General features: G+C 45.0%; 1 protein-coding gene across 3 annotated transcripts in view; it reads left to right on the top strand.

Moving 5' to 3' along the window:
• The first annotated feature begins 387 nt into the window (after window positions 1-387).
• Window positions 388-10,499, top strand: part of PLAGL1 (PLAG1 like zinc finger 1) — a 130,509-nt gene continuing 120,397 nt past the window's right edge. For all 3 annotated transcript variants that reach the window (XM_078370218.1, XM_078370227.1, XM_078370217.1), the window contains exon 1: window positions 388-554. The gene's annotated coding sequence lies outside the window, so the exon portion shown is untranslated. The remainder of the gene's footprint in view (window positions 555-10,499) is intronic.

Below are 10,499 nucleotides of genomic sequence, written 5' to 3'. Positions count from 1 at the left end.
TCCCAGAATCTCATTTTGTACTTCTCTTGAAGATTCGCCACCCCCACTCACAGTTGTTGCAGTTTCAAACCCCACAACACGTGGATTCGCCCCTGCACAGGAATTATTATTACTATTAATTTCCCTTTTTTTGCAGAGGTGTAGAGTAGGTAGCCTCACATCACACCTTCCTAAGTGGAAGAGCAAGATCTGAATCGAGGTAGCCCGACCGGTAGCCCCAATTCTTAACGCAGGCGTTGATGACAAGGGTCTTGCGGAAGAGAGGCGAAGTCCCCAACGCCGGGACGGATAATCATAGCGAAGAAGTCTCCAGGGCGGTTAACGCGGGCCGGCTGGGGTCGGAGGGGGATCGCCCCGCCGAGGCTCCCGCCCCTTCCTCCCCTTCCCCTTTTTGGCGCCGTCGAATCGAAGCCGCGCAGCCCGCCCGGCAGCCGCCCAACCGGCTCGCCGCCCTCGGAGCTGCCCCAGGCGGCCGCGGGCTCCGGGCTCCGGGCTTCGGACTCCAGAACTTTCCAACCGGGAGAAACTTCGCTGCGGGTCTGTAGGAAGAGCAGGTGAGGCGCGGGAGAGCGAGAGAGCGGGGCGGGGAGCCGGGGTGCGGACACCAGCCCCGGCTGCAGGTGCCCACACGCCGCACGGAGCCCGCAGGTCGAGCGAGGCAGCCCGGCCCAGGCTCTTGGCCGCGTCCAGCGGGGACGGCGGTTGTACTTGGGGCCCCGGAGGCCGCCTTTGTGCAGCTTGGGGCGCCCTTTCCTTTTCTCGACAGTCTGCAGCTCTTCGCTTCTGCGCCGGGGCGGAGAGCGGGGCTGGTGACGTAGGAACTGAAAGGCCGCCACCTAGCGCCAGCCCGCCGTCCTCCTCCCCGCGCGAGGGCGAGGCGCCGCCTCCCGGGCCCTGTGCGGGGCGGGGCTGAGGGCGGGGCGGTCCTTGCTGAACCACCTCAAAGGGAGAATTTCAAGTGCCAGCTTAGCCCGTCCCCAAGAGCCTGAGTTATGGGAAGAAAGTGACTGAGTGGCGGCGGGGAGGTCCCCGCAGACTTCGGGAGAAAAGGGACCTGGGCCGTGGCGTCCCCTCGAATTGGGGGCGGCACACGGAGAGAATTTCGGGGGCAGGACTCCCCTGATGGGGGCGGGCGGGACACGCCCCGTCGCGGTGGGCGTGGGAACTTGGCGGGTGCACAGCCTTGGGTTTGGAGGGCCCGTGCTGTGCAGGGGGTCTTCGTCAAGAACAGCGATCACCTGTGGTTTCCCGAGTGTTCAGGAGTCTGGGAGCGCGGGAGCTGTTCATTTTATTGAAAAAGCCAAGGGAAGTGACAACTATGGCAGTTATTCAAGGGTCTTGACATAGAGCATCTGTGTGGCCACTGGGAGACAGAACTCCAATGTGTTCAGGGAATAATGATATGACAAGGTTTATGTTGTTTTGTGCCTAAACCCCAGGCGCTTCCCAGAAGCACCTGGAGAGCTTTTGGGAACACACCTGTTGGGCTCACCCCAGCGGTCCTGAATCACGTGCGGAGTAAAGCTCCGGCGTGTGCCTTTTGGTAAAAGCTGCCCCGCGGATGTGGCTGGGTTCACCTAGGGATGGGGAGGGAGAAGAACTGGGTTCCACTCATGTGACCTTAAACATTTTCAGCCCAGTTTTATCATCTGTAAAGTGGCCCCAGAGAACTTGTAATAGAGGTGAAATAGGGTGTATGGAAGTGTGTGGAAAAGGGAGAAATTGAAATAATGACACAAAGTCCCGGTGCAGGTTGCAACAAATAAATTCATTCTTTTGTTCTGCAAGTGATCTCTGGGCTGAGTGAGAGGAGTGTGGAAGGATACCCTTGCCACGGAAGGAAAGGAGGGCTGGTTTTCAGATGACCAGCTCTGTAACGATCTTGGTGTAAACTGTAACTCAGAAAATTAAGTGTCAGTAGGATGAAAAGCGAGCCAGCTCCAGCCCGTGGAGGATGGTTTGAAAAATGCACCGTATCTGTTTTCCTCTTCTCAAGAATCAAAGACTTTAGATTATTTTCCTTTTAAGCAAATTAAGAGCCAGTAATCGCCAATGTGTCCTGCCCTATGGTAACCCCAGTCTGTCTGAAGGGTGCATGTTTTCCTGCTAAATGTGAATTTCTGTTCCATCATTCAACAAACATGTGTTGGGGATCTTCATGTACTGGGCATTCTTGGAATATAAAGATGAATAAATATTGTGTGTGTGTGTGTTTTGTTTTGTTTTGTTTTTGCCCTAGCCGTCTCTATTAAGTTGGGGAGTCTAACGTGAAAACAGGCTGCAATATAATCCCGCTACGACAACTAAGGTAGAAAACGAACAAAGTGCTGTGTGGCCTAAAGACAGCAGCAGGCCCCTAGGTTTGGGGGGAAAAGCATCCATGGGAGGCAACAATAGGGATGAGTAAACATTGCCCTTCTGGACTAGCCACACATAGAATTTAGAATTTAGGATTCACTGTGTAGTCATATCTGTGTGTGTGTGTGTGTGTGTGTGTGTTTTTTAATCTGGTAACATTCTAGTGTAATTACATGCTGATAATCTAAAATGGAAATGACTTTGTCTCGTCTTTTTTTTTTTTTTTTTTTTTTTAAGACTAGTCTCAGTCTGTCGCTAGGCTGGAGTGCACTGGACTGGCTTGATCTTGGCTCACTGCAACCTCTGCCCCCTGGATTCAAGTGATTCTGCTGCCTCAGCTTCCCAAGTAGCTGAGTAGCTGAGATTATAGGTGCATGCCACCATGCCCATCTAATTTTTGTATTTTTAGTAGAGATGGGGTTTTACCCTGGTGGTCAAGAATGTCTCAATCTCTTGACCTCGTGATCTATCTGCCTCAGTCTCCCAAAGTGCTGGGATTACAGGAGTGAGCCACCACACCCAGCCTTAGCAAACTTAAAAAAAGTTTGCTAAGGATTCTATTACTTCATCTTCCTAAAAGTCTCAGCTATGTCTAAAGTTAACCCAGGAAAGGGGTTGTCAAAAAAAAAAAAGAAGTTCAAAATGTTTCCTACATTCATAGTAAATATATTTCAGATACATTGTTTTACTTCCATGCACTTTTAAGTTGTGGGGGTTTGTGTTCTCATTATGTTAATTGCAGAAGGTTGGAATGACAACAGAAGAGAGACACATAAAAGGAAAATGTAAGAGGAATGAAAAAAGGAATAACTAGAAGAGGGAGATCAGGAAGAGAAAAGAACTTGATAAAATTGATGGTGGGAGGTCGGGGGTAGAAAAAGAATAAGTGAATCAAGTCTGGCTGCCAACTTCTTCCTCAGGGACTTATTATCATATATATTTTAACAAAATTATATAGATTTGTAGTTTTAAAGTTATTGCAAAATATAGAGGGAGGCAGTATAATGTGGAGGTTAAACATGGGCTAACCACATTTGAATAACTTACTGGGTGGTGACTTTGAACAAGGTCATCAATTAGCTGTGTCTACTCATTGTTCAATGGGGATACAATAACATGATCTACAGGAAAAGTTGTGAGGATTAACAGCTATGTTTCAGAGGCACCTGGCTGCAAAAGGGCCACATTTAGGAGTGGCTGCTGCCCTTGTTCTTATCTCACCTTATTTGATCCTGGTGGAAGCTGGTAGGCTGTGCAGATAGACCTTCCTTTTCTAGTTGTAGAAAGAAATTGGAATTGGAAGAGACTGACTTGCTAACACCATATAGCTAATGGGTAGCTGAACTGAATGAAATGAGAGGCTGCCTTTCGGAATTTAGTCCTGTGTATTTATTCTGCTCCATGCTGTAGATGGCTCTCTTCTGGCTGTTGTGACTCTCCCTGGAGTTAAAAGGTGCAAATGCTATAATCGTGCGTATCTGTTACAACTCTTCTACTCACATTGTCATCCAGTATCTCTTCAATTCCAATGGTAAATTTCTTTGAAAATTACATTATTCTTTCTGAGGCTCATGGGTAGAGGTCTCCTTTTAAGGGAAGGGGAGAGAAATGTTGGAAAAGCCATAAGGAAGTCATACATGGAAGAGCTTTCGAAGAGGGAACCCCTCTAACTTTCAATAATGTACTGTAGTGTTACTAGAGAAATAGTCGGCTTTATGGTTTAGCAACTTAACTGCTTTAATCTGCAGCTGGTAGTTCTGGTGTCAGAAATAATGTTTTCTTGCATACCCCGTCAGATAGGTGTGATCCCTGGAGAGATGGGGGAGGGGACCATGGATCTATACGCAGACCAGGGATGTAGGTCACATTGTAATTAGAATGATTATGGGTAATTTGGAATGGAAAAGTGTGAACAAAAATCACTTCATTAAAAAATAAAGACACAGGAAAGAGTAAAGAATGCTTTTGAGAATACTTCCCAGTGTCTGTTCATTTTTTTCTTAGGAAGAGGCAGATTTAATCTTCATAGATCACCTTTCTAGTTTTAGATGCACATGGTCCCTACCTTCATGTCCTTCAATTCAGCATTTTTAACCTTCTCAATCAAGTAATCAAAAAATGTATTGCCTACCAGCCATGTGTCTAGGATAATATTGAATGCATAGGTAATCCATGAAGGTGGCAAGTCAACATTTAACCTAGGGAGCAATGAAGAAACCAACTAGGTGAAATAAATATAAATGCTAAATACTGTGGCATAGACTGGGCCCAGTGGCTCATGCCTGTAATCCCAGCACTTTGGAAGGCCAAGGTGGTTGGATTGCTTGAGCCCAAGAGTTTGAGACCAGCCTGGGCAAAAAAAAAAAAAAAAAAGCAAAAATTAACTGGGCATGGTAACATGTCCCTGTAGTCCCAGCTACTTGAGAGGCTGAGGTGGGAGGATTGCTTGAGCCTGGGAGGTCAAGGCTGCAGTGAGCTATGATCACACCACTGCACTTCAGCATGGGCAACAGAGTAATACCCTCTTTCGAAAAAAAAAAAAAAGTGGTGTGGCAAAATTTCCTGAAAGGAAGGTATCAGAGGGTTCTCATAAAATTTGGGGAAGCTTTGTGGAGGAGTAACGAGGACTTGCTCTTGCTAGACAGAAAGGGGTGGGAAATGACCTTTCAGACCCTTGACTACCTGGAAACAGTGAAGTGGCATTAGGAATAGAGAAATAAAAAGTAAAGTTTCTAATAACCTTGAGGTTATCTCCCAAAATGGGACCTCAAGGCTGATCTCCCAAAATGGCCCCAGGTACCCCAAAAGACTAAAGCAGGTTTACTTGCAGGGCAGCCTCAGGGAAGGAAAATATTATTAATGGCAAGACAAAGCTGAATTTAGCCAATAACAAGGTTCCTTCACATTTCACAATAGGTGATAGACTTCGTGAGTGGCTATAATAGGTGGCAGTTATTTGCTGAATAGTTTTGCTGAATACATTTCCTAAATATATTTAAAATATCTTAGGGTTAGGGCTATGAGTGGTATTTATCGAAATATATGCAATTCTTCCCTATTATTGAGAAGGGAGGTTACAGAGCAGCAAGTCACAGGGGCCCCAGGAAAAGGAATTGCAAGGAGCTATCTGGAGAGGACTTTGATTGAGGCTTTTGCTAACAGACACAAAGGCCCTTGAATCCTGGCCACTTGGTGGGAGAACCTTAGCAAGACCTGCATATCTGAGTCACATTGTAGGCCCAGAGGCCCAGGAGGAAAGAATGGTTTAAAGGGCCAGGCCTAGGGCCCTGCTGTCCTGTACCACACTGAGAAGCTGCTCCTCACGTTCCAGTGCCCCTGTTCCAGCCTTGGCTCAAAGAGCCCCAGGTAGAGCTCTGGCTGTGGCTCTGGGTAGTCCAAGGTTCCATAAGCCTTAGCAGTTTCCATGTAGTGTTAAGCCTGTGTGTGCATGGAATGCAGGAATGAAGGAGTCTTGGTAGCTTTCACTTATATTTCCAATGATGTCTCAGAAAGCCTGAGTACACAGGTAGAAGCCTGCTGTAGGGGTGGAGCCTCTATAGATAAACTGTACTAAGGCAGTGTGGAGGGGAAATGTGGGGTTCGAGCCACCACACAGAGTACCCCCAGGGTACTGTCTAGTGGAGTTGTGGGAAGGGGGCGACCACCCTCCAGACCCCAGAATCGTAGATCCACCAGCAGCTTGCACTGTTGCCTAAAAAAGCTGCAGAGACTCAACTCCAGCCTGTGAGAGCAGCTGCGGGGCTGTACCTTGCAAAGCCACAGGGGCAGAGCTTCCGAAGGCCTTGGGGGTCCACTCCTTGCACCCTTGTGTCCTGGATACAGGACATAGAGTCAGAGAAGATTATTTCAGAACTTTAAGGTTTAATGACTGACCTGCTGGTTTTCAGATTTGCATGAGAATTACCCCTTTCTTTTGGCCAATATCTCTTTAGAAATGGGAATGTTTACCCAATGTCTTACCACCATTGTATTTTGGAAGTTATTTATTTGTTTTGCTATTATAGTCCAGAAATGGAAGGTCATGAATCTCAGATGAGACTTAGGACTTTGGACTTGATGTTGGAATGAGTTAAGTCTTCAATGGACTATTGAGAAGAGATGATTGCATTTTGTAATGTGAGAAGGACATGAGATTTGGGGAGCCAGGGGCAGAATGATGTGGTTTGAAAATTTGTCCCCACCAAATCTCATGTAGAAGTACAATACTCAGTGTTGGATGTGGGGCCTGGGGAGAGATGATTGGGTCATGGGATGGATCCCTCAGGAATGGCTTAGTGCTGTCTTCTTGGTGATGACCCTCAGGAATGGCTTAGTGCTGTCTTCTCGGTGATGACCCTCAGGAGTGGCTTAGTGCTGTCTTCTTGGTGATGACCCTCAGGAATGGCTTAGTGCTGTCTTCTTGGTGATGAGTGACTTCATGCAAGATCTGGTTGTTTAAAAAGTGTGTGGCACTGTGGCACCTCCCCCACTTGCTCTTGCTCTCATCATGTGAGATGCTGGCTCCCTGTCACCTTCTGCCATGAGTAAGAGCTCCTTGAGGCCTCACCAGAGGCTGAACATATGCCAGCACCATGATTCCTATACAGCCTACAAAAACACAGCCAACGAAACCTCTTTTCTTTGTAAATTACCCAGACTCAGGTATTCCTTTCTAGTGATGCAAAAACGACCTAGTGCAAGTACTACTTTGGGAATGACACCAATTTTGGCTTATAGGTATATAAATTTGGAGTCAATCTTATTAGAGATGGTCAAGTATTCACTGGCTCAGCCTAATCTTGGTTTGAGATCCGGCTAAAGTTACAACTGCAATAGTAATAATAGGTTCCTTCAGACATTAATTAGCATGAGTCCATGAACCTGAGGGCTTTGAGCTGAAGGGAGAGAGATGAAGCACACAGAGGTCAAAAAAAAAAAAAATGGAGAGGGGTGGTGGTGTTGAAGGAATGGGATGGCATTTGCCACTTTCTCCAACAACCTTTTCTCTTGGGGCACAGCTACTTAGACTGGGCTTTTGGGGAGAGGAGCTAGAGACATGAACTGATGGAGCTAATAGGTGTGGCATTTTCAGAGAAAGATAGAAGGAAATGTAGCATCTTTTATCAGCTTGTGGGTTTGGAATCTTTCGAGTACATTGGGAAACGGAACCAGGGCAGAGAAGGACACGATTCTCTGGAGCACTATCTGCAGTATACTACAGCGGCACTGGTGCTGGCACATGCTTCTTCCTGCCACTGATGGGTCAGCCCATTGCCAGGTATACACATAGGGTGCCTCTTGTCAGAAAAAAGGTGATTTTTAATATGCTATTCAATACAGAGCAAGATATTTATAAACAAGTTGTTTAGGAGAAGTAAAAGCATTACATTTTTATCGAGCAAGAGATAAATAGAATACTGCTGATTATTACCGATTTGCCATGTGCAAAGTGCCATGTGCCTTGTTTTTATATAGGTCTTGTCGTTGTTTAGTAAAAGTGAATGCGTCTTTGGAAGGAACTTTGGCAGATTTTTAATAAAACTATACATACCCTTGCCATATAATCCAGCGATTGTACTACTCAATATTTACCCAAATGGGTTGAAAACTTATGTCCACACAAAAACCAGTATAAGGATGTTAATAGCAGCTTTATTCATAATTTCTAAGACTTGAAAGCAACCAGTATGTCCTTCAGTAGGTGAATGGATTAATAAACTGTGGTTCATTCAGACAACAGGGCATTACTTAGCACTAAAAAGAAATGATGGTCAGGCATAGTGGCTCAGTACTTTGGGAGGCTGAGGCAGGAGGATTTCTTGAGCCTGGGAGTTTGAGGCCAGCCTGGGCAACACCTGGACAACATAGGGAGACACTGTCTCTACAAAAAATAAAATTAACAAAAATTAGCTGAGCACGGTGGTACATACCTGTATTCCTACCTGCTTGAGAGGCTAATGTGGGAGGATTGCTTGAGCCCAAGAGGTCATGTCTACAGTGAGTAGTAATTGTGCCACTGCACTCTGGCCTGGGAAACAGCAAGACCCTGTCTCAAAACAAAAAACAAAAAGCTATCAAACCATGAAAAGACATGGAAGAAACTTAAATGCATATTACTAAGTGAAAGAAGCCCGCCTAAAAAGACTACCTGCTATATGACATTCTAGAAAAGGCAGAACTATGGAGGCAATAAAAAGATCTGTGGTTGTCAAGGGTTGGGGTGAAAGAGGGTTAAATAGATGGAGCACAGAGGGCTTTTTTAGAGCAGTGACACTATTCTGTAAGGCGTTATATTGATAGGTATATGCTGTTATAAATTTGTCCAAACACATAGCCTATGTAGCATCAAGGTGAGCCCGAGTATAAACCATGGACTCTGGGTGATAATCATGTGTCAGTGCGGATTCAGCAGTGGAACAAATGTGCCACCCTGGCGGGGATGCTGCTGATAGGGAAGGCTGTGCATGTGTCGGGGGTGGGACATGTAAGGCATCTCTTCCTTCTGCTCAATTTTGCTGTGAACATAAAACTGCCCTAAAGAAAAAAAGCATTTTAAAAAAGTGAATGTGTTAAAATAGATAAAGTAGCGGTTCTCCAACTGATCCTTTGGAGCTCTCGGGTTCTTGAGGTGGGGATGTGTTGGAGGAAGGGATAAGGAGAAAGAAAAGCGAGTCATCTTTTACCATGTTTCTTTAACTTGTCTGCAGTACTTCTGTCTTATATGTTGAGCTTCTGATATATTATTATGAAAAGGGCGTATCTGCTTTCAAAAGTAAGAGCACCACTATTTTATGAGCTTTTGAAGGTTAAATGTTAGCCTAAATCATAGGGCTGTCATGTATTTGGAACATGAATCTCTCTGTATGTAAATGTAGTACCCAAATAAAGACAGTGGCTGTGTAATCATTCATGGGGATGAGGTTCTTTCTTCCAGGCCTTGTTATCATTAATAATGTAAATGTAGCTTTCACTTTCCTAAAGGAACCTGTAGTTATGATTCATATCTCTCTGACAACTGTGGCTCCAGATCTGGAGATGAGCACGTACATGTTTCCTTCTATTAAGCCCCAGAACTTTGCTGAGGATGAAAGTGAAGGTCAAGATTAGGGGCAGAGCAGAAATGGACCAGCACAAGGACCATCAGTGGAAGAGACTGTTGAGATGAGCCTGGAGGGAGGGGAAAGAATCACAGGCTTGAGGGTAGCCGGGGGTCCTACGATACAGGGACCCAAGGCACCAAGGAGCTAGATTAGGGGACAAAAGCAATTTAGTACAGATAAGAATCTCCATTTAAATCATAAGCTTCATCTATATAATAAAATTCCTTATGTTGAAAATGCCACTGTGGTTTTGTATAACAAGTAAAGCAAGACATGGCAGGTTGTGGTTCTGGTGCTCTCATGGTTTTGTGGTTTTGTGACCTTTGAGTCTGCTTCCTTATATGTAAAATGAAAGTGTTGAACTCAGCACTCTCTGAGCTCTCCTCTCTGTCGAACACCCTGTGTTTCTGGGTAAATGTGTTTTCTTGAATGTCTCTGGATATGAATATCATCTGTGGATGTGCCTCTCCATGCTCATTAGACATTTATTTTCCAAAATACATGGCACCACTATATGTAAAGGGTGTTTTTCAATAGAAAGTTGCATTTTTTGAGCTTCAGTAACACTTGCATGGAATCTTTGATTATGACAATTCATGTTGAAAAGGTTCTGAGTTAATGCATTTTCCCCATTTTTTAATTTGTACGTATTCAAACACTGACCTGTGCTAAGTACAGAATAAAATGGCATTAAATTTCTATTATTTACATATTGCATTTCCTTTACAAATTTAAAGTTTAGAAAACAAATAATTTTTCTAGAAATAATTTTGTTAGGGAAATAGCTCTAGTACACCTTACACACGAAAACACACACATGCTCACACACACACATACACACACACTTTTATTTTTTCTTTTTCAAATTCCAGGATACATGTGCAGAATGTGCAGGTTTGTTACATAGGTATATGTATGCCATGGTTTGCTGTACCTAACAACCCATCATCTAGGTTTTAGGACCTGCATGCGTTAGATATTTGTCTTGATGCTCTCCCTCTCCTCACACCCTACCCCCTGACAGGCCCTAGTGTGTGTTGC

The sequence above is a fragment of the Callithrix jacchus genome, chromosome 4 (genome assembly GCF_049354715.1).
Source record: "Callithrix jacchus isolate 240 chromosome 4, calJac240_pri, whole genome shotgun sequence".
NCBI classification, from domain to species: Eukaryota; Metazoa; Chordata; class Mammalia; order Primates; family Cebidae; genus Callithrix; species Callithrix jacchus.
The sequence above is the reverse complement of the archived record's forward strand: the minus strand, read 5'-3'. Positions and strand labels throughout refer to the sequence as shown.